At 39.7% G+C, this 25,696-nt stretch overlaps 1 protein-coding gene across 4 annotated transcripts in view; it reads right to left on the reverse strand.

Moving 5' to 3' along the window:
* Positions 1 to 25,696, reverse strand: part of NFIB (nuclear factor I B) — a 209,826-nt gene that overhangs the window by 135,579 nt on the left and 48,551 nt on the right. The window lies entirely within an intron of this gene.

Raw genomic sequence — 25,696 nt, forward strand, 5'->3', positions numbered from 1 at the left:
TCAGGAAATGGTGACACCCCCCGACTCAAGGCAAAGGGCAAGCTTACTTATGTTTGGTGAGCTGAGAAGATCAGGTGAGGCACGGAGGTGACTGGCGAGGCGTGAAGCTGGGCCACATGGCAAAGTGAAGACAAAATATATAGGGCTGGGATAGGCAGGGTGAGCCTCAGGCGGGTGGGGCGAGCAAGCGGTGGCCAGTTCGGGGGCATGGCCAGCCAGCGATTGCTACCAATTCAGCAATCCTCACCAAATTTCCACTACCAGTTCATGCGAGCCAGTGCAAACCGGCTGAATACCACCTCTGATACCAGCCACACTAGATGTCAATGCTATTGATTTATACAGCCTTTAATGTCTAATGAATACACACACACACACAATATGAAATTGAAGCAACAGAAGTGTTTGAATAAACAAAATGACTAATAAAGAAAAAATGAAAAATGAAAACAATAAAAATATTTATTTTTCAGGTTCTGAAGGCTGGTTTCACTAACTAAATCCAACAGAAAAAGAAACCTAGATCCACAATCTTTGCAGAACTGCTCTTCTGGCTAGACATTTCACAGAACAAGGAAAACAAAAGGGGGAGCTTGATGATCTAAAGCTCTAAATGTGAAAAACATGTTGAAAATGTTAATCTCAAAAGTTAAATTTTTTATTATTCAAGGTGTGTGTGTGTGTGTGTGTGTGTGTCCGTCCGTCCGTCCGTCCGTCCATCCTACAAATTTCTATTGGGTCCCAAGACATGCATGAAACTTGATGTGTATCATTCTGATATAGAACCATTCTCTATACAAGAGAATAAATCTTACTGAGTTTCCAGAATAATCTACTATTCTCTTAAAACACTGTATTCTGAGTCCTGCTATAAATCAGGCAACTTTCACCTTTCTAATTATTTTAAAAGGCATCACATTGCTGCCGTATTCACAAATGGACACTAAAAGTGAGGTGACACGTTATTTACCACTTACAAGTAAAATACAATAAGTAAAAAACAATTAGTAAATAGCATTTGGTAATCAATAAAGAGCCAAAGCATTTCCTTCCACAAAGGCCTGAAGTTAAGAACATGCATCCGCCGGGCAGGGTTAGTACATTTTTAAACAAAAGTAGGAAATGGCTGTATCCTAGCACTCTACTAGGACCACATGAGTCAGTACTTTGGAACTTCATCCCATTCTCCACTCAAATAAAAAATGGCTGATAAACACTACCAACTATTCACATATGGATTCAGCTCCAAATACTTTTCACCTGATCTTTCACTATTATTAGAAGTGAAGTGGCTTACTGTGGTAAAGAATCAAAAACTAAGAAAGTGAAAAAGAAACTACAGTTAGTTCTCAACTTATGATTGGTTGTTTAACCACTATCCGGAATTATGACAGCCTGTAAAGAATTTCCAGCAATAGCAAAACACTGTACCACCATCCTCACAGTCATGCAATCACAATCTGGGTGCTTGACAACCTGTTTGCACTTACAACCAGTTCCCAAGGACTCCATGGTCTTTGTAATCTTCTCTCCTGACTTTCTGAAAATCAGTTTGGTAACCAGCAAGGTAGGTTGCAAGCTGCCATTTTCTGAGAAATCTCCCTCTCATCTTTGGGATGTCTGAAAAAAATTCCTTGCCAACTTTGGTGGGATGCAGAAATGAACCTGAGGATTTTAGCTTCCTTTCTGCATCCCTCCGGAGTTCTCTTCCATACACGGAGGGGAGCTGAAATCCTTCAGCAGGCAGCATTTTTAGCTGGCCCCAGATACGAATGGGAGCCGAAATCCAGGCAGAAAGCAGAGTCAGTGCCATAAGAAAAGGACTATGCAGTGCCTTAGGAAGTTGGGCAGGATTTGGCAGGCCCAGCATAAGCCACATGTGCCTCTCTGCTCTGGGGCCGTAAATCATGCTTAGAGGTGTAACTAAGAAACATTCCCCTTACTTCATGGATGCAGAATAAAACCAGTCCTGCAGCTACAGGGTCTCAAGCCATGTTCCAAGAACACATGTTGAATTGCATCCAGAATCCTACTGGTAACCAACATAAAATCCAAAAATAATTCTACATTGTTAGCAGGGACGTGCAGTCAGGGGAGGCAGAGCCTCACACCCCTGTCATCATGAAAAGAAAAAAAAAATATAAAAGGAAAAAGGCTGAGCTAGTTGTTGCCAGAATCACCATGGATGACTCTGCTTAGTGCTTAACTGTTTAAAAAAGCCTCTAAAAAAGTGCCCTCTACAGGAGGGCAGGAGAACGAAGTGCCTCATCTAGCCTGACTTTATAATCACTCGAGCAGAGCTAAGCAAGGATTAAAAGCCGAAAAATTCCTGCCGTCGTTCTCCTGCCTCCTGTAAAGGGCGTTTTTTTAGAGGCTTTTTAGAGGCTCTGGCAGCAACTAGCTCAGCCTGGCCTCAGCTCATGCCTTTTTCCTTTTACATTTTTTTTTCTTTTCATGATGGCAGGCAAGAGCAGAGTTGAAATCCTCTCTGAAACAGCTGGAAAATGTACGTGTGTGGGTCGGAGGGAGGGAGAGGAATTCAAAAAGTTTGATTGCATGCAGAGCCACGTTGCCTTTTCAAACACACACACACACACACACACACACACACACACACACACACACACACACAGCTGGATAAAAGTATATAAGCCCAGCTTCAATGATTACAAGTTTGAAAAGGCAACGTGGCTCCACCTGTAATCAAAGGCTCGGATCAGAAGGCAGCAGGGGAATGGCAGGGGGGGTATGGCAGAGGAGCTGCTTTCAAGCCATTGGAAAATATATCCAATCCAACTTCTGTGTTTGTGTTTGTTTGAGAGTGAGTAAGTGAGAGAGGGATCCAACTTCTCTGTGTGCGTGTGTCTCTTTGAGAGAGGGGGGGAGGGAGAGAGGGAGGAAGGAGGGGAAGGGAGAAGAAAAAGATTGAAGGAAAACTTCATTCAAAGGAGAAAAACAAATGCTGTCGCTTTAAATCGGAACTGAGCATGCCTGGCTGTGGAATTCTGGGAGCTGAAGTCCACAAGTCTAAAAAAATTTGAAACCCCTGTCAGCGCCTCACCAGCCATAAACCTCACTGCACGTCACTGATTGTTAGCATCCATCTGTAAACCTGCCACTGCATTTTGTACCAATTGCGGCACAGGTGGTCATAGGGTTTTCGAAGACAGACTCATAATGAGAGCATGAGTTATCACTGAAAGATCCTTATGATGCAGGAGCCAGAACTGGTGAACCAAAAATTGGGCAAATGCCCTCCTGGCCATAGCAGCCATCTATTCATTCAAATCCACTATCACCTTTTCAAGAGACATCAGTGACCTAATTAAGAACTTTGATGGACAATTAGGAATTCTAACCTGCTTGTTAGAGGGCCTCTGACCTGCTCTGTTTCATTTCATCCAACTTCCTACCACCTCCAGAAACTAAGACAACGGTTCCATCATATCATGGTACTGCTGATGGTACTGACACAAACAGAACCAATGATACTTTACTCAGACTAACAAATGACCTCTCCTGATGGTTTCACATAGATGTAAATAATAGGACAAAAATACTGGCTCCTGGGGCACTTCACATACAAGGGAAGAAGGGAGTAAACAACTGCTGCTGTTTCCCAATCACCATTGACTGAACAGAGCACTAAGGTAGTTAAGGAATTGCTGTAAACAGCATCTCCTGCTCCCATCACTTGCCCGGTGGTCGAAAAGGCTACCATCATCAGTGGTTTGGTATGACAAACTGTAATAGTACAAGAAGAGGTGCATTACTTTCTAAATGCCAAAAACGGTCATCCAGCAGAGCAAGCAATGCTGTTTCTGTCTCATGACTAAGCTATGCTAAGCTACATCAATCTGATTCTTCAGAACAAGGCTACATCAAGTACCTGAAATGCAGTCATGTAACTGCTTTTTTGGGACAAGGATTACAAGCTGACGTTTTATGACAGCTAGAAGTAATTTACAGGCTGTAAAGCACTCATTCTGGCACTGTTGTAATTTTGAATGGTGGTTAGCAATAGGTCATAAGTCAAGGACTACCTGTAGCACATTCCTGAAATTGGAAAACCAGTTTTTCTAATGCTGGAAAAAGTAAAGTGATATTAAGTCCAATGAAGAGACAGTTTTTCACTCTAATTTTTGTTGTAGATGCCAATGAAGTTAAACAGTGTGTTCCCACTGCCACTGCATTTGTTCTCCTTTCCAATTGTTTGTGTCCTGCTTTATCTGTTCAGATACCAGGTAACCCTAACTGTGTGAGTGTAACATTGATTTTTGCTGACCTACATGAGGCAATGTCAGGTGACATATAAGGAAGCCCTCTCCCACAGAATAACCAAATAAAGCTTCAGTGTGACAGGCACTTTCTTATTTTATGGTTTATCAGAAAATATGGAGATGAACATGATGTAACAGCTTCAATGACCTGCTGAGGATGCCCCTTCTCCATTGTGATCCAGGAATGGGTTAACTCCGTCTGCTAGCTGATTGGATTGAGTCAAAAAGCAGATGGAGTTAACCCATTCCTGGATGCTATCGCCACCCAACAAAGAGTGTATCTGGTAACCAACTCCCCCCCTCTCTCTCCCTAAAGACACGAACACCATATATTACTAGCGTAGGTTGATTGTTCTCCTGAAAAAGAATATTCATGAAAAGTGACAAATTCTTGAAACAGATACAGGCAGATACAGGCAGCACCTGCAAAGCAACAATACTCTGAAGAAGCCCCAGAAGATATTAATCCATGTTGAAAGGACAACGGGATGGAAGAACGTGTCAGAAAAGTCCAACACATCTAAAAGGTTCTGCTATGGCACTTCAAGACCTAAGTCCTAGGTCTTCTCCTTTATGATGTTTCAAAAACTATTGAGTGAAAAGCATCTGATGCAAATCTTCAGTACTATGCAAAATGATTCTAAATATATTTAACTTATATGCTACCAACCCAATAGAGGCTCATGGTCGCTCACAACAAAAAATAAAACAAACATAGTACAAGCATAAATAATAAAACATCTACAGTAACGCTAAAGGAAGATATCTTCATTAAATGTCCATAGTAATAAATTAACAAATATTAATCAAAAAAATTCTAATGACCATAAATTATAATTCATACTACAAGGCCCATCTCAGTGTGGTAAATCTCAATATTAAACATCAACAATTATTAGTAAGACAACACTCAGCTGCAAAAGTTCCTCCAGAGTAATTCATTTTATAATGTTCTCCGGTAGGCTATCATATTAAAGACCAGGTTGATTATTTAAAAGGAGGCTATTCCATAGTTTGCCTGGCAAAAGGGATTCCTGCCTCTGTCCCAAAAAGAAGGAAGCAATGGAGGCTGGTGACTGAAGATTTCTGTGGAGAGGGATAGAACATTTATTAAGAGAAATGAGATTTTTTGGAACTACGTTCAGAATGTGAGGGAAAAAACTCCTAAGACTATTTAGGTACACTGTCAATTATCTCTTTCTACTGGTCCAAGTGGGAACAAATGGTATAGTCAAACCCAGTCTTGAAAATACCTCAAGAGACCATGAACTATTGGGAAGGAGATTAAAGAGCTGTAGGCACAGCAGAGGAAACATTTTCTTGACTTCTTTATGTTGAAAGATGACTAGGAAGATAAGTATATTTAAAGTAAAACTGGATGAACAGATGGCGCCAATGAGAATGGCTTGGAATTTTTGATGGCTTGGGATTAATTTCTAAAGTGACATGAGATTGGCTGTACCCCAAAAGAACAGAAAGCAATGTGTTTGGATTTCTTGCAATCCTTATCTGGAAGTCTTTGAATTATTTAGGGAAATAGAAGAGAGACCAGAAAATGGTGATATGGAAAATCCTCAGAATGACATTTGGAAGGGATGTTGGGACACCCAACAATGAACACATAAATACAAGAAGGAATAGTTCAAGTTGTATGATCCAAGGATTCAAAGACTTCTATCAAATTAGCATAATACAGGGCACAAAGAGGAAGTAGTCTAAATGCAACAAAATAAACATTTTAAGGGGGCATGGTGGCCTAGCAGTTATGATGCTGGGCTTGTTGATTGAAAAGTCAGCAGTTCAAGACCCCATCACAAAGTACTGTGTGACAGGTGAGCTCCTGTTCTTTCCCCAGTTCCTTTCAGCCTAACCATTTGAAAGCATGCAATTGCAAGTAGATAAATAGATACAATTTGGTGGGAAGGTATCAGTGTTCTGTGTGCCTCGGCATATAGTCATGCCAACCAAATGACCATAGAAGTATTTTTGGATAACACTGACTCCTCGGTTAGGAATTGGATATGAGCACTGCCCTCTAGAGTTGGGCACGGTTGGACAGGGGAAACTTTTATATTTTTAAATATGATGTATTACTGAGATCTGATGGAATAAAACTCATGAGTAAATGTAAGTATGCAATCAATCAATTAAAAATAAATTAAGAAACTGGGATAAATCAATTGAGTACTTTGGATTTGCACTTGGAACTATAAAAAGCTCTAGATTTGAATGAGAAAAAGTGATTTGGTATATATTACATCTATTGTTAAGTTTTTAAAATGCTATGTCTTCTTCCTGGACTCTTGATTTAAAGAAATGTATGTGTCCCCATGCACATTATGAAACACTTTTGCTCCTTTGAATCCAAATCATCATGCTGTCTTTCTTTTTTGATATAAGGAAAATTTCTTCTTTACTAAATCAGAAATAGCAATTTTACCCATATTCTAAAAATGATTGAGCTATATCTCGAAAGTAAACTGATTTCCATTAATTTAGGATGATTTACTTAAAATCTTTGAATTCAATGGATATATTCTAAATGCACCTAAATCTGAAACATGTACGAAGATACAGTATATTCCATACCCATCACAATTGTTTTACATTCTATCATCAATATGTAAAGTGCTGAAACATTATTTAGAATTATTTTTTGTGGCTCTGTAAGAAAAAAAACTTGGCAAAAAGGGAAACAAAACATTTTTACTATAGTTTCCATCCTTTCTTGCATAGGGCTGAGATAACATTATCAAAATACTGCTTTGTGATGGTAGCAATTGTTGCCATCCTGCATTGCCAGACCTGAGTTTGGCCAATTACTTGAAACAAAAACATGTCTGCTGGGCAATGTGCCCCATACAGTCAAAATTCTGCTGAAGATTTAAAGGTTACTGTGCCTTCAATTAAGAGTTCTTGTTTTCAAACTACAGGTATGTCAATTTTATAACATCCTGAAAATTCATCTGGGGTGATTTGTAATGAATTGCTTGTCAGTAGTTGGTGTATATTTTAAAATAAGAGGAGGCTTAGTGATACTTCTCTTGCATTCTTCCCTTTTTTCCTTTCTAGATAAACAATAAGAATTACCATATTTTTCAGAGTATAAGACATTCCAGAATATAAGACGTACCTTAGATTTTTGGAAGGAAAATAATAAGAAGAAAAAATTCTGCCTCTGCCTATCAGCATACATGGTATTCAGCTGACACATGGTAATAAAGTCAGCCAAGGAATAGGCATAGCAACTAAGTCAGCCAATGACGGCTGAAATTTGCTGTGTGAGCAAGGAGGAGACAGGAGGGACCCTTAGCCGCGAACTGAAAGTGAGACTACTTGTGTTTTGCTTGTATATACTGCTACCTTGGAAAACCTGCTTTTGGTAATGTATTGTATATTATTAATACTTTGAATCCTGATGAATCAGTTACTGTGCTTGCTGAATGTGATTGCTGCTGTAAACTCTGACCAGCCAGGTCAGCTTCAGCACTTATTGCATCCTGATTCAGCACAGCTGATTGGCAGGTGGATTGGACTGCCAGAATACCCCCAATCAGCTGTTCCAGGCTGCAGGGACTGCCACAGACCATCGCTGCCTCCATGCCTCACATTTTTGTCCTCTGGTGGAGGTGGGTGGAGCTACATTTGTTGTATAAGATGCACCCAAATTTTCACCTTCTTTTTTGGAGGGGAAATGTGTGTCTTATATTCTGAAAAATATAGTACCAATGGGAGTAGAATATCATATTCCTTTTACCTTTCATCCACTATGTGACCCTAACAACTGATTGCTTTCTTAATTAACATAAACTTGTAATAATGAAGCTTGAGTTCTTTTAACGTGCTTGCTTGTTACAAATGGTGTTATAAATAAATAAAATGTTTTAAAAATAAAATACATTGCTATGACGTGGTTACAAAGATGCCTCAGCCAAGTATCCTATAGAATTTTAAAAACTAAAAGTACAAGCAGCTAATAGAAAACTTCAAATCTAGCTCAAGTTACAAGTCTGAATTGTTTACAGAAGTATAAAAAGCATGCAATGCATTGTTTATAGAATAAGAAAGAAATGTAGGGTATGTAAAAGGAGAGCTGAAAACTAAATACACTGACAGCACTATCTTGTTACAAATACTTGGCAGTACGTCTAAAGCACTATTGTCAAATGCCGATACAGTATGTACTGTCCGCCTGCCAAAAACACACACACACCCTCCAACTTCACGGCTCTTTAGCCATCAGCAGTCCATTTGGCAATGACTTTAAACACTCAGACATCTCTACACTAAGACGAAATTATATTGTGATATACAAAATTCACAAAAATAAAAGTAACTGTCAATTTACCACTGAATCTTTACTATTAAAACTCTTGCTAATGTAATTTTTAACTGGGCAAAACAGTGCACCTTAGGGCAACAATGTTTGAACTAAGGTACCTCAAATGGGCTAACTTGCAGAATACGTCCCAAACACATGATTCCCAAGGGAATGAAGTTTTGGAATTTGTGGCTTCAGGTTTGCCAGGCTGCTACTGCTGCTGTTATATGATGCTTATAGTATTTTGAACATTCAATGACATTTTACCAGCGATCTTCCACAAATCCTTGATTCCTACCCTACCTTGCCTCTTGGAATGGAAAAGCAGAAGAAAGGAAGATAGGGAGGAAGGGAGGAGCTCCCGCATATCGTCCCCTCCCATGCTGCCCTTTTGTACACCCGAGCTACCTGTGAGGCACCTCTCACACAGTCCAAAGCAACCCAGACACCCTCACTGACACATACCACTCTCCCCAACCCACATGGCAGCTTTCAAACCACCTTGACCCACACTCCTGTACACCTTCTTGCCCTCTCACTTGGCAGTAGACAGTTACTGCCTGTAGGTCTTGGACTTACAGATTCCTGCTGGATTCCACACTGACCTTCTCCTTGCAAACTTTCCACAAACAAAGTAAATGGGGAATCCGGCAGGAAAAGGAAGGAGGGAGGGAGATTTCTGATGCTTCCTGCCCGCTTCCCACAAGGAAACACAACAGGAAGTCACAAGTCACTCCTGCTCCCACTGCTTTTGCCTGCCCATTCTTTATTTACATAAGGATATATCTCTAAAATGAGATGATCTAGTAGCCTAAAGCCAGAACATTAACAACTTCCACCCCAAAACAGTAGGAAAATATATAGTTTAGCTCTTTAGTGTAGTCATTCAGGTAATCTTCTATTTTCTATATATATAAAAAATTTATAATAATAATTACACACACACACACACACACACACAATGGATGGATGGATGTTTGCCCAGCATAACTCTGGAACGCCTCGAGCAATTTCAACCAAATTTGGTACACAGATGACTTACTCTCCGGAGACAAACACTGTGGGGATAAGACATCCCTGGTGTGTGTGTGTTTGTGTGTTCCAGTATAATTCTGGAAGTCTGGGCCTTTAAGGAGAGCAAATGCAGCGTCCTAGAGTGGCAATTGTTCGTGATGTCATGGGAGGCAAAGGGACCCTGATTAGTCCTGTACAGAGGCCTTTGATTTACCATGCTCCCTCACACATTGAGCCTTTAAGGCCTAGGCCTCCCTCACACAGTAGGTCTACGAAGTGCCAGGGTTGTAGACAGGGCAGGAAAGAGGAGCACATGGGAGGGGGAAGAGAGAGGGTAGGGATGATGGGCCTGGGAGTAGGGGGAAGAAAGGCCCCTCTCAATGGCTTCCTGTCAGACTAACACTTTGATGTTTGTCTATAAATACCCAGGCAATGCTGGGTCATCAGCTAGTAAAAAATAAAAGAGATGGTTTATTTCTACTGCATTATTTCCACTGCAATCTAGATATCATAGAATAATCCTAAAGACCCATATCCAAAAATCATAACAGAAATCTATGCCACATACTGATGAGGACCAGCAAGCTTTTCTAACGGGTATTCTTCTACAATACGTAATGTTATCTCATTTTATATATTTGAAGTTGATATTACAATAAGGTTTTTCTTTTCTTACAAATTCTCTAAGACACATTCATGATTTCTAGTGTCAATCAATTTGAGAAATTATGCTGAGAACCAAGTGTACCATCTAAAGATATTTGTTGCGTTAAGTTTTCTAAGAGATTATGAGGAATTCAATGGTTGATTTCAGACAAGGGAAAGAAGTCACAGAAAAGTAAGCCTGTATGTGACTTAGTCTATTAACGATAAGGTTCAGAAAACCAAAAATGCGGAACTTTTTACACAAATAATTGTACACAAGAGGACATATGCCATACAATACTATTTTTACAAAACAAAGTAGGGTTTAGTTATTGGCTCTTCAGCTTGAATCTTCTTATTGACTTCTTATGTAGAACAAAAGCACAGATTTTTTTTCTGGCCTTGACAATCTCAATAGGTATTGGTTAATAGAGTTAAGAGCCACATTCAAAGTGACAATGCAGTTCTGTCCCAAGATGTAGAAATTTTCTGTTCCTGTCTTCTAGTTGACTTTAAAAGTTGCTCGTTTTAAGCTAGAATTAAGGCCTTAACTCACTCATGAACTTGAGTTTTGAGAATAATCCCAAAGCTTCCATTCCAATAAATCCTTTCCTTCTCAATATCTCTTAGAGCAGGGGTCCCCAATCCCCTCAGGCTACAGACCAGCACCAGCCATGGTTTGTTGGCAACCAGGCTGTGCAAGCAGCGGTCGAGCAATTTCCTTCAAGGGCAAGGTCTACTTTATTTATTTATTTTGACCAACAGCTTATCCATTGTTTGCGAAAAAAGTGACCTACCAACTTCTTTCAGGCCTAAGGTGGGACTAGAACTCAGTCTCCTGGTTTTCAACCTGGACTCTTACCCACTAGACCAAAATGGTTCTCGTCATTCAGAGTATACATATTAAGAGAATTAAGAGAATATTGTTTGAATTTCTTTATTTTTGTGTGCATCTCTTCATCAATATTATTATACTTTTAATCAATAACATGCTAATCTGAGTAAAAAAAATATATCAATAGATGTGGAATTCCCCTACTGCTCTGAAACCAATTGTTTGCCCAGTGGTGAGATTCAATACTCCTCCCCTATTTTTCCTTGACACATACCTATTAAAACCTAGCTGATTATTGTAAGATAGTATCTAGTTTCCAAATGGAGAGACTGAACAGAAATTAAAAGTGATTGGGTTCACATACCACACCTAATATAGTTACTTAATCATGAAAGCATAGAAATAAACCACAGTTGGCTGAGTTTATACACTGTACCATAAAGTGTAACTTATAAACTACTATGGCTTTGTTCACGTAATAGCCTAGTCCAAAATCAAACACATCATACTCAATCTACTGTGTGAACCCACGCCCACTTACCAATTAAACAGTCTAGGCTAAATTGTCAAACCAAGTTTACAGCGGTTGAGACAAAACTGTACAACTTCATGCATAACTGTGAAAAATTAAATCATGAAGCTATTACAAAGTTTTAATACCTCAAACATTATGAAAATTACAAAATAAAGACATGCTGTTTGTTTAACATTACTTTCAGGGGAAAAAGAATTACTAACTTAGCTTTAACTACTCATTTTGCGTGGTATAAAATTAACATTGTATTATGAAACAGCATTCTGAACAGAAAACTAAAAGAATAATAAACAATGCCCCCTATGTTTATGCATCTTGCTTTCTGTTCTATGTTCCAATGAACAAATGCAAGCGGCAACAGGGACTATGGAGGAATATTTTAATTAGATTTTAATAAAATCCAATTGTGTCTCACGGATCCCATAGCAACTACTTTTTTTGATTGGATAAAATAATATTGTCTGCTAAAACAGATGACAAATCTCTGTGCTTGAGTCAGGGAATGCCTCGGCACCCCCTGCAAACCCTGAGCTAATGACAAAACTGGGTTCCTCTACTGAAGGCCCGATGCAATGCCATGAGATGGCTTGGGAGATAATTAAGCGAAGGTGTTCAGAGACCTCAGGCATAGGATGTTGAGCAGACCCAAGGCTAGCCACTGTGGGCGCAAGGGGTACCTAGGGAGCCAATCTAGGGCTAGGTTGGTCTTGAATCCAGGTCACAGGAGCTCTCTGTGAGGGCAGTCACATAGCTCTCTAGAAGAGAGAGGAAGGGATAGCGAAGGCTCTCTGTCAGGAGATTCCCTATACTAATCCAGAGAATCAATGGGAGAGGCAGGTTCTGTAATAGGTGGACAAATTGGCTGAACAGTTGCCTGAGAAGATCTAGTCTCAGCAGCCTGCCTCTCTTGCTGCTGCTCCGCCCTGGCCACTTGTTTATCAACAAGTTTGCCTTCTCCTTTCGTCCTTTTCAGTGGAGGTGCGGATGGAAGAGCTATTTCCTTGCTGCTTAGACCTAGAGGTCCTGCTTGAGCTCTTCTCCCTGAGTGCCCTAGGGACTGTAGAAGGACCTGCCTCCCTCGCTGGTGAGGTGTCCGCCATTTTGAGGGCACCGTTACTCACTGCCTCTGAACTGCAAGCCTCCGGCCTCGGATCTCTGCCCCTGTGAGGTTCCGAAAAGTGGAACAGCAGGTGCTGTGTCGCTGGTCACTCTGATGCCCTGAGCGCCAGTTAGGGAAGCCTTGTTTCCTCCTGTGTTGTGACCAACACTATACTACTAACTAGGGCATATAAAACCTTTGCCTTGAATACTGCTCACCTGCCTGGAACCCACACTGCATTTCAGACATTAAAACATTAGTGAGAATCTAGAGGTATTTTACAAGAAGAGTACTTAACTCTTCTGCTAGTAATAAAATTCTGTATATCTCCAGACTTGAAATTTTAGGCCTGGGTAATCTTGAACTCTACATTCTGACCTGACTTAAAGCACAAGATAATCTTCCATAACGTCCTACCTGTTAATTACTACTTTTACTTCAACTGCAATAACACAAGGCTATCAATAGATACAAACTAAATGTAATCTGTTTTAATCTTGATTGCAGGAAAAACGATTTCAGCAATAGAATAGTAAATGTGTTGAACATCCTACCCGATCCTGTTATTAGTTCCTCTAACTCCCATACCTTTTACCTTAAGCTGTCTACCGTGGACTGTATGCCTTTCTTTAGAGGTACCTAAGGGGCGTACATAAGCACACCAGCATGCCTACCGTCCCTATCCTACTGTCCCATTTATATGTACTCTTTTTAGGTGTTTATGGCTATGTTTTGCTTATTTTTTATCCATTTATTTGTACCATTTTTCATGTGGTTTTTGTACTTGTTGACAAATTAAAATAAATAAATAAATAAATAAATAAATAAATAAATAAATAAATAAATAAATAAATAAATAAATAAATAAAATGGCTGCCAGGTAATGGGCAGCTCGATTCGCGCTCAAATCTAGCTCCGTCGATGGAAAAAAAGCTTGTTGGCCGTTCTGGTGCTGGGAACACTAGCCCCACTCTTGCGCAATTGTGGAGAAGTCCATGCTGCTTACGGCTGGGGGGAAAACTCCTCGCTGGGCCACCTTTTCATACAAAAGTTTTCTATCTCCACATGGCTTGCCTATCCACTGGGAGCGGCAGCACTCCCAGCCAGCCAGCGGTCTCGATGAATGGCCACCGCTCAAATAATGTCGACAAGCCTCTTTTCTAACAGTGAAGGTTTGAAGGGTCCAGGAAGGAGGAATTAGAAAAAGGAATTAAGAAGTAGGAATAAGAAAATTCAGCTGAGCCAAGGGAGAAAATGTCCTCTCTTGGCCAGACTGAGTCGAAACTGGGGCCAAGGAGGAGGAATCAGAGAGGCCTGGCTAAAATTATGACTCAGTCCGTGGGCAGATTAGGACATGATAATCCCATTCCTGGACCCTCCTGCAACCAATACTGGAGAACTGTGGAAGATTGTATGAATGCAGAAACATTAGAAACCACAGTTCCTTAGACTTTGTAGCCTCTAATTAGGACTCCTCTAGATCAACTAAAGTTGACACTATTTATTCTGGGTAAAACATTATATTCCACATGTATTTAGAGACACTGTGTTTTTTCTTCTAGGTACATGTAGTGCTCACTAACTAAGAATAATTGGAGTGGTAATTGTTGCTATATGACACAATCTTAAGGTGTGATGTCACATGACTACTACAACATTAAGCAAGGAGTACCTTTATTTTCTATGGTTAGCCTCTAAGATTTTAAACAGGCCAGACTTAAAATTCTACTCAATCATCATTAAATTTGTATTTTCAACTGTACAGAGAAAACAGGGGAGAAGAATAGATGTGTGTGTGCAGCTTTGAGATGAGCAGAATGTAAACAGAATAAATTAATAATATATTTTTTAAATTCACATAATTGAAATTGTTTTCTGTATTTGTTTAAAGCAAAAATATTCCAATAAAAATTGTATATCCCAATAAAATATTGTTTTCTACAGTAATATTGTAATTGTTCAGAGTCCACTTGTACTGTTGGACAGCCCACTCCCATCATTGGTTACCGGGGCCAATGGTCTTGGATTTCTGCATTAACTGGAACGATCATTTTAAAAAATCTGGCATAAGACATATTTCTTCCTGCTTTCTCCTCTCCATTTGAAAATCAGTAAGTAAGTGAGAAAAACAAAGAAAGAATAACTTGAAATTCAATATATGAAACAAACTTACTTTCCTGCACAAACCTCATGTAATTTCTATAAGAAAAGATACACTTTCTATAACCCTAAGAATTTTATGAACATACTTCATTCTACACCACTATGTGACAGTGACATCTAAGATAAAAATGGAAATGGAGACAGGTAATAATGGCTTTAGTAAGCAAACAGTTTATTAGCTGGTTTTGCAGGTGCAAAAGATCTAGAGCCAACCAACAGGATTTGCTCCAAGAAATCCAAGAATTTCCGCTGCTTTCATCCCTGAAGAATCTCCCAAAATAATTTGCATGCAAATAGCAAGACAGTCTCTTTCTGTTCAGCAAAGAATGACTCACACACATGTGTGTGCATGCACACACATTAAAAAGCCTTAGAAATACCTCTGAAACAAGTCCAGTTAGATTTCATTCTACTATTCACTTTGAAGTATAATTTATTCTTTTTTCTGCTCAATAGTTACTCCACTGTTACCATACTCATACAATGCAAAGGTAAATCAGGAAAATAAATTGATTGAAATCTGGGTAGGATTTTGAAATAGTTCCTGTCAACTGTTTTAATGACTCTTCCTCAGTCTGTGGCCCAACAGGAGAGGGGGGAATCAAAAGTTACACAGATTTAACTAAATATTAATATAAGAAAAAGGAACGCTGCACATACACTGCAGCTTCAATCCTAACGTTTTGCTTTTTTTAACAGACATTTACATTAAGAAGAGAGAACTATTCTTACTAAAATTCATTCATAAGAGCTATTTTTCTGTGGACTGGACAAAAAACTAGGATCCAAATCTAAACTATTCACAAACTGAACTTACCTATGAGAATTTTTTTTCACATCTGCGTTTCAGGTTCCATCTATAAACAGTAAATTTGTTTTCTTGTTTAATGTGTCATGCCAGGCAAGTGGAACTGAAGGTACTCTAGTCCTTCAAATTTTGAAAGTATGTCCTTCTTAAGGGACATTGCTAAGATTTTACGGGACCTCTCCTCAATCCTACAGCTTCCCAGTTTTAATTCTGTCCATGTTGGTCACTCTCAGACTCAAAACATAAAGAACAATATTCCAACTGAGAAATACAATTATCTGAGTTTGCAGAGTTGATTCTTCTCATAATTTAAATTTCACAATAATGAACAACTTCAATAAAGATCCCTTATTATTTATTTATATAAATTTCTTTTTGTGGATAAATACAGTTAATGATGGATGGATGGATGGTATTCAACTAAATACACTGAAACCATTGGAGAGTTTCTTTAACAATCTATTGTTAAGAATCTATTTCACAATATATTTTAAGATTTACTGTTAGTTAAATCAGAAGCAACTAAAGGGTTAATCTCTGCAATTATTCTATGAAGAACACTAGTGGCTTAATGCCCATTATTCTTTTAGACACCGCATTCCCACCCACCCCCCAACCATCAAAAAATCAAGGCAGCCTGTCCAGCTTAGCAGTCAACTGATTATATTAGCAAACTCAATGGGGCTCCCAGCCAACCCCGAGACTGCTGCCAGACCATTGGGTAGTAAAAGGCCAAGTTCCAATGTAGTTTTCATTTTTCCAGAATCACATGATGTCAGTGCTATTTTCTTCTGACCAGAATAACCAGTCATTCGGGTTGCAGCAAATGATATGCAAACAAACTATCACTTCAACAAGTCCTGCATTAAACTTCAAGAGATTATGCAAACAAAAGGTGCTGAATACATTTCTTATCTGGTGAAGTGGTCCTCTGGAGTTAGTTAGCTTATATTTCCATGCTGCTATTACTGATGCACAACTTAAAATATATTAGAAACAAACAAACAGCTAACATGTACAAGGATCACTGGGAGATCAAGATAAAACCAAAACCAAAATAAATGGGTATAGGATTGAATACTAATTACTTAAGAGCAAATCTCAGTACAATGATTGCCACTAAATAAGATTGAATTTCACATATCCAACATTTATTAATAGCAGATTATAAAGATTGTTCTATTCTATTCAATACAATGCACCTTATTTTTAAATTATTTATTAGATTTGTTTGCCACCCATTTCATCTCAATGTTAAAATGTTTTAACACAAAAATCATGTGGAGAGGGGTGCCAATGATATGAAATTGGGTATTCTGGCGCTCAAAAGCACCATGCTGCTTACCTCTAGATAAATTCATTTGTAGGCCTCGTGTTCATAGGATGATCACATTACAACTATAGCTGTCTACATATCTATTTTCCACAATTTGATTTTGCAATGGACAAAAAGCAAGCATAAACATCAAGAAGCTTCTCAAGTCTGCTCAAATTAGAAACCATGAAACAGCTTGTTTTCAATTAAATATAATAGGATGAAATTTCAAACTTGTCACTCCCTTAGGCACAGCAAATCAGAGAAAGAATCCCAAGTGATCTTGAAAGAATGAAAAAGCTATACCGTGGGATGTATTTGTTCTGTTGCATGGTCATTTACTATAATACCACACAATACTTTAACAGCAATACCACCCAGATTCTTAAAAAGTATCTAGACAACGTTATGATAGGCAGCGTGCAAAGCACCTTTTGGAACATACAGCATGAAGCATAGCCACTTGTGACTTCTTTGTCACAATTATAAGGAAAAAAAATGTGTGACATAAAATCTGTTAGCACGTCTGTGCAAACTATCCAAGTAACTCAAATTCCACAGAAACAAAAGATGAAATGATAAAATGAAAGACATGTGTGAAATACTAAACACAGAAAAGGGAAAGCAAATGTATAAACAGAAGCATGAAGATAACCAGCTGGGAAGCTAATTTTAAAAAAATCCGTAATAAAATATGGCATCTTTACACATGAGCTGATATTGGGGAGAAAACATCAAACTGCATTACCAGTAATATCATAGTCACAATATGAAGAGCTGGTTTATACCTGGCAAAGTTACCATTACTTTTTATGTCATACAATTTCTTCTTCCTCTTTCCCCATATGCAAAAGTACAGATAGATAATTGATTCATACTCACAACAGCATTTTTCTGTCAAAGCTCAATAGAACTTGCAGTGGTTATTCACCACTAACAAAACACTAGTCCTTGATGTAACATAGAGATATGCAACAAAACAAAATTCAGATGTTTTAGGTATTAATTCCCATCCATGCCAGGTAGTAAGACTGGTGATTATTTTTCTATTGTGATATTCATTACTCTGATGATAGGAAGAAACCAGAGATGGGTTCCTACCAGTTTGGCCCAGTTTGGCCAAACAGATAGTGGAATGCCAGTCTGGGTTGCAGAACCAGCAGCGACCCAAGCTGGTCCTGCCTCCGGAACCAGTTCCCTGGTAGTCACCGTCACCATCTCTTTTTTTTTTTTTTAGTTCTGCACATATGCAGAACAATTTCCATTGAACTGTGCATGCGCATGCACAATCAAACCAGCAGTTAACACCAGCTGAAACCCACCCCTGGAGGAAACCCCCAAATGGAAGAAAGATTAGACAATGGCAAAAATAAAACCATGAATATTGCCCATTTTGAATTTTTGAAGATAGATGTTAATTCAAGGGCAGAGGTAACCTGCTTCTGCCCAACTCTCTCCCATTCCAATCCAACCTCCATGTCTATTTTGAATTATTGTCTTACTGAAAGAGAGCATTTTGCCATGCAGGTAATTGGCTTTCAGATTAAGAACATTTACTTTCTTCCTGCTGGATTCTTCCCACAGATACCAACACAATGCAATTTCTCCAATTAGTTTTCACAGGTGGCTGTTTTGCCTCCAGTAAAACTGCTTTGTATCTCCTCCTGCAAGTCATAGCAAAGCACATGTATATTAAAAACATTTCAGATATGAAATAAACACTTTCATAAAAGCAGCTGTGATGCAATGCATCATTTCTGTCTGACCTGAGTTATGGAATGAACTTTAGTTACCAGGATCAAAGCGGATGAGAGGGTTGATCTTGTAGGGACTGAGCCCAGAATAGCACAGTCATTAGATAAGTTTTAAAAAAACAGGATTCAGAGCTAGCTATATTAGAACTAACATGTTCTTCTTTTGCATTGAGCCAAACAAAAGTATTTATGTTTAGTAGTAACTAAGTATATAAGTTATTAAAGAGAACAGCTCACTGCCCAATTCACCTCATGGAACTTATAACAGTTTCCTAAAGACTTGGATAAGTTTGAAATTCTATGCCCTTACTACTTTTATATTGGTGTTAGTATATTTCTGACACTTTTACTTACAATAGTTGTGGGTTAACTAAGTGTTATAATGAAAGAAATTATTCTTCTCCTGATATTAGACAGAATTTTGAAAAGGGAAAAATAACTAGTATGTCAACATACATGCTCAACTAAATATGTTAAAATTATTTGTAGGCGAAGGGTCTCAAACTGTTAAACAATGAGGTCCATGCATAGCTTTCCCCAAAAATATTACAGGAATGTGCATACCTGAATGTGACCATATTGTTAAAACATATGGCACAATTGTTTTTTTTAATTACTTTTTATTCCACATTGTGTTTTATAGTTTACATGTTTGTTTAAAAATGCTTAAACTGAGCTTCTTTATCCCTAAAAGAAGTACCATATGTATATGATGTCTATTAACACATACTGTAAACTTTTTAAACCCAAACAAGGAACCAATAATTTATCAATCTTCTTTGGTCTGATGTCTGCCAGATATATCTCATTTTTAACTTTCATAAGTTTTATCACCATGAGTAATGATCATGCCAGATGAGTATTATGGGAGATGAAGTCCAACACATTCTGAAAACATTAAATTTGGAAAGGTTGATGTTATTCAAAAGCTATGTGCCTGTCATATTTAATAATTGGTGATAAAATACAAAGGCTGTATTAATGCAAAATGCTTTCTCACCATTACAATAATATTCTTTACTAAATTGAAACAATTTTCTAGACTTGCACAACACAATGAAGTCATAACTTGAGCATGTAGAAGTTATATGAATGTACTGAGCTAAAATGTGGCTGGCTTATTTCTGTTCATCAAATGTCCTAGTAATTTCTGAGAGGTACTTTACTTGTTTGAATCTAATACTCGGCAAACACTCAAATTGTAATTCGATTCTGGTAGCTAAACTATTTTATAAGAAATATATATGTAATTTTAGAGTCAGATATAAACCTCATGATATTAAGGGGTCACCCACATGCTTATTGCTAATGTAGTTTTCGTTCTGTCTTTCTCGTGAATGTTCATTGAAATACTACTTTTCCCAATCTTTGCCTTTTACTACACTTTAATAACAAAAGTACTGTTGTTGCCCTCACAGAAAGTAATTCAAGATATCACATTCTGGGCAAGTAGCAATTAGTCTATTTGGAGAAGAGGAATGAACAGGAACTGAACATTCCTTGGGCAAATTAAATATTTCAAGTACTTGAATAGATTGCAGTCAAAAAGTGTAAATATACATTGTACAGCTAAATAGTACAGGCATGACTTGTGACTACAATTGAGACCAGAATTTCCACTGCTAAGCACGGCAGTTGTTGAGTGAGTCATTCCTGATTTTACAACATTTTTTGCCACAGTTGTTAAGCGAATCATTGCAGTTATTAAGTGAATCATGCAGTCATTAAGCAAATTTGACTTCCCCCACTGACTTTTCCCAGCCCACTGGGAAAGTTGCAAATAGTGGTTACATGATCCCAGAACACTGCAACCCAGCATAAATACATGCTGGTTGCCATTGGCCAAACACTGATCTTGTGAAGTCTGGTTATAAATCACTTTTTTCAGTGCCATAGTAACTTAAAATAGCCACTAAAGGAATATTTGTATTTGCAGGGAAAGAAAGCAGAAAGGGGAGGGCAAGGGGGGGTGGAATGGTGCAATTGTCCAGACATATACAGGAAATCATGGACACTTATTCCAGGAAAATCATGTGGCTACCACAATCGCCTGTGACTGATTCCTGGTAAAGGTAGCTAATTCTTTCTCTCTAGAGCTGTGAGGGCGAACCTATGGCAGGCATGCCACAGGTGGCAAGCCAAGCCCTCTCTGTGGGCATGTGAGCCATTGCCCACCTCAGCTCTACTGCGCATGTGCCTCCCGCTGGAAACTAATTTTCAGGCCTCTGCTGCGCATGCAGGAGATGCGCATGCATGCACAGTGGCACAGGGGGTGTGCATGTATGTGGGTGGGGTAGCGCGGGGGGTGCGCCACCAGCACACCATTTTGGGAACCAGGAGACTTCAGGGGGGTGGGGTGAGTACGGGGCTGGGGGGTCACGTGTGCATGCTATGGGTGGTGAGATGCATGGGTGGTGTCACGTGCGCATAAAAGGTTAGCCATCACTGCTCTAGTGTGTCTGCTCCGGTTTTCCTGCTGGCTTCACAGTACAGGAAAACAGTACAAAATCTCTATATCCCCTACTGGGGTGTCCATGGGCACAAAGAGCAAGTGGGAATACGAAAGACCCTCCTAGCCTCAACTGCTAGGGGCTATTCAAGCAGGAGGACCCCCACATAGTGCACCAGGTCTGTCTGGGGCAAAAATTGGAGGGCCCAAAACCCAAGTCATTCAATCTTTCCAGGGTTCACTTACAAACTGTTGTCCTCCATCCAGAATCTCACAGCCTCCAGGCCCTGGGATAAGAGGTCCACAGACCACTTATTTGCCCAAGGCAGAGATGTACTGTATAATTGGGTATTATCCACAGTGAATAGTAAGCGGGGCATCCCTGAACCACAACAAGGATGCCTGGATAATCTCTACTGATCTATTAATGTCCTATTAATGACTATTAATGTCCTCTTATGGGGACATAGTGGCTCACTGGCTAAGATACTGAGCTTGTCAATCAGAAAGACGGCAGTTCAGCGATTTGAATCCCTAGTGCCGCGTAACCGAGTGAGCTCCCGTTACTTGTCCCAGCAAGTAGAAAATGCAAATAGAAAAATAGGAACCATCTCTGGGCAATGCATTTAGAAGACTGTTTTGATGCAGACATTACGAATCTTGATGCCAGGTTTATTTCCATTATTACAAACTGTTGAAAATTGAGGCAGAAGAATGAAGAAACTTTATGTTCTCCTTCTTCAACCATAGTCCATTTCAGGGGCATCAGCCACTAATAGGTGGAAGGGTGTAATCAAGGAAAATATTATCTTAATATTATCTTAAAATACATTGTGATATTTGCAGAAATAATAATGACTATCAAAGTTTACATTTCTGACCAAAACAGAACTTGGCAATATCTATAAGTTATTCTGCATAAGACTAGACTTGAGCTTTTCAAGTACAAAGCTGATATAAAAAGCAATAATAAACTTTATTATAAATATTATTTATTATAATTTATAAATGATATGTCTTGTAATGTAAAAAAAACCTTTTGTGGAATATATAGATTTTAAAAAATAGCTTAATGCCATCAAATTGCAATGCAATGCAATGCAATACAATACAATAGCAGAGTTGGAAGGGACCTTGGAGGTCTTCTAGTCCAACCCCCTGCCTAGGCAGGAAACTCTATACCGTTTCAGACAAATGGCTATCCAACATCTTCTTAAAGACTTCCAGTGTTGGGGCATTCACAACTTCTGGAGGCAAATTGTTTCACGATTAATTGTTCTTTCAGGAAATTTCTCCTCTAAGTTGCTTCTCTCCTTGATTAGTTTCCACCCATTGCTTCTTGTCCTACCCTCAGATGCCTTGGATAATAGTTTGACTCCCTCTTCTTTGTGGCAACCCCTGAGATATTGGAACACTGCTATCATGTCTCCCCTAGTCCTTCTTTCTATTAAACTAGACATACCCAGTTCCTGCAACCATTATTCATATGTTTAATCATCTTTGTTGATCTTCTCTGCACTCTTTCTAGAGTCTCATCTTTTCTACATCGTGGCGACCAAAACTGAATGCAGTATTCCAAGTGTGGCCTTACCAAGGCATAATAAAGTGGTATTAACACTTCATGTGATCTTGATTCCATCCCTCTGTTTATGCAGCCTAGAACTGCTGACTCATATTTAAATGGTTGTCCACTAGGACTCCAAGATCCCTTTCACAGTTACTACTGTTGAGCAAGGTACCAACTATACTGTACCTGTGCATTTCGTTTTTGTTGCCTAAATGTAGAACCTTATTCTTTTCACGAATGAATTTCATTTTATTAGATAGTGTCCAATGTTCAAGTTTGTCAACTTCTGTATCCTAAGCCTGTCTTCTGGAGTGTTGGCTATTCCTGCCAGCTTGGTGTCATCTGCAAATTTGATGAGTTCCCCATTTATTCCCTCATCCAAATCATTGATGAAGATGTTGAAGAGTACTGGGCCTAAAATAGCCTTGGAGTACTCCACTGCATACTTCCCTCCATGTAGATGCAGTTCCATTGAGGACTACATCTTGAGTGCGGTTGATCAGCCAGTTACGAATCTATCTGGTGGTGATGCTGTCCAACCCACATTCTTCTACTTTATCTAGTAGTAAGTTGTGGTCTACCTTATTAAATGCCTTACTGAAGTCCAAGTAAACTATATTGACGGCATTCCTATGGTCCAGTAATTTTCTCACTTTGTCAAAGAATGCAATAAGATTAGTCTGGCATGATCTGTTTTTGACAAACCCATGTTTGCTTCTTAGCAGGTAGGATCTTTCTTTTATCCTTGTTCTCCACAAGGCGAGGCCCCGGCAGCAGCAGCACTGAAATCCGATCAGAATCGGCCAGAACTTTTAAAGGTGATCACTAGAAGCTGCGTTTGAGCCGTGTTGAAATTAGCGAAAACGGCCTCCGCTGCGCTCAGAAGGAGCAGGCAGCTCTCAGGTTGCCACGGAGTCGGAAGCGAAGCCCCTTGCTCTCTTTCATGAGACAGGAACGTCTCTCTGATGGCAATTTGTTTTAGAATTAATTTTAGAATATCCAATTTATCGAATATTTATCACAAGTTAATATAGTACTTCACTGGAGCCACAGCTAGTGCTTGGACCAAAGACTGAGGGAAACTGGGAGTTGAGAGGGAAAGGACGATACTTAAGAAAAATCCCTCAGTCTCTGGACCAATCAGGCTGTAACAAACCCTGTTGTAGCCCCTCCAGCCGAAAACACAGGAAAAGTGGTGGTGATTTTCTCATGCTTTTCAACACATTTCTAAAATCTGAAATAGCTTCTTGCAAGCAATAGAACTACACATTTCATGTACAATATGAGGATAACTCAATATGCTGTTTATGATCAACAAGATCAACAGGACCAGACTGTATAGTTTATGTGGTCATGCGTTGCATGTAGGAATGTATTCCGCAACATTTAGTATAAACATGTTCATTGCCATATTTCATATCATGTATAAAACAATTTAATTCACACTTCTTATGTGTAATTCTACACATAGATTTTAAACTACTTTTCGCCAATTATGAAGCTTACATTGTTCTCAAAACATAAATTATTGGATTCAAAGCATCTACCTCACCAGATAATAAGTCCAATCGAGCTTTTGAGCGCATGTACTAAACTAAGCCCTCCTCTAAAATATTTAATGGCATGCTCAGCTGGTCCTTGTCATTTCCTGTGGGGAGGGGAAAACATGCTCCACATGCCCCAAATGCCCCTGCCATCCACGTGGAACAGCCTCACCATGGCCGCTTCCGCAAACCCTAGCTACCACGCCCCTTCTCTTAGTGGTGGCCGCAAAAGGAGTGGCAGGCCCAGCCATGCACCTTGTGCGTCACACTCTGGCCAGCTCTAGCCCTGTCAACCTGGAGCCGGGGGAAGGGGGAATGGCACCAGAGCTCTGAGCAGTGGCCGGTTCTTCTCAGGATCGGGCTAGAGCAACTGCCGGCCAAGATCACCAGGCCAGATATGGTGAGCCGGATGCACTGCCGCTGCTTGGGAGGAAAAGAAAGAGAGGAGGCGCTGCAAGAGAGCCCATTTCTCACATTCTCCTCATTCCGGGCATTGGCGGTGCATTCAGCTCACCTGGCCTGCTAATCATGGCCAATGAGGGGGAGTGGCAGATAGGGGTGGCAGGTGGGGAGGGATGGGGCGAGGGAGTTGTGAGACATGCATCTTACCTGACTTCCAGCTCCATCGTGTTTCTTGACCTTCTGCCGCTTTTTGTGGCAGCCACTAAGAGAAGTGCCACAGAAGCTAGTGTTTGCAGGAGGCCATTCCGCATAGGAGCCAAGGTGGCGCAGTGGTTAAATGCAGCACTGCAGGATACTTCAGCTGACTGCAGTTCTGCAGTTCGGCTGTTCAAATCTCACCGGCTCAAAGGTTGACTCAGCCTTCCATCCTTCCGAGGTGGGTGAAATGAGGACCCAGATTGTTGTTGGGGGCAATATGCTGACTCTGTAACCGCTTAGAGAGGGCTGAAAGCTCTATGAAGCGGTATATGTCTAACTGCTATTGCTACTATTGCTATGGATGGCAGGTTCGTGTGGGGCATGTTCCCTCCTTCCCCCCACCTCTCCTTCTCACTTTGTGCTGTTTGCATGGGAAGCAACAAGGAGGCCCAGCAACATTAGGGCTGGCAAGAGTGTGTCAGAAACACAGAACGTCCGGCCCTCTCTGGATCATCTGATCCATGGGCGATGCCCTGAAGTTAAGGGACCTCCTGCACCTCAAAAATAATAAGACCATCCCCCCAAAAAGGCCAAGCACTTATTTTGGGGGTCAAAAGAAAATAAAAGAAAATTTTCGGGGAAGCACAGTAGTAGTATAATAAGAGAAAGAGAAAGCTAGGCTTCTCCTCCATAGAAGAAAAAACAAAAGCAGAAAGCAGATCACTCTAGTTTCAGTCCAATCGACTAGTGTCCTGCATGGAATTCTA

Source organism: Thamnophis sirtalis, unplaced genomic scaffold (assembly GCF_051295495.1).
Source record: "Thamnophis sirtalis isolate CommonGarterSnake01/CBP01778 unplaced genomic scaffold, rThaSir2_p1.2 scaffold_5, whole genome shotgun sequence".
NCBI lineage: Eukaryota > Metazoa > Chordata > Lepidosauria > Squamata > Natricidae > Thamnophis > Thamnophis sirtalis.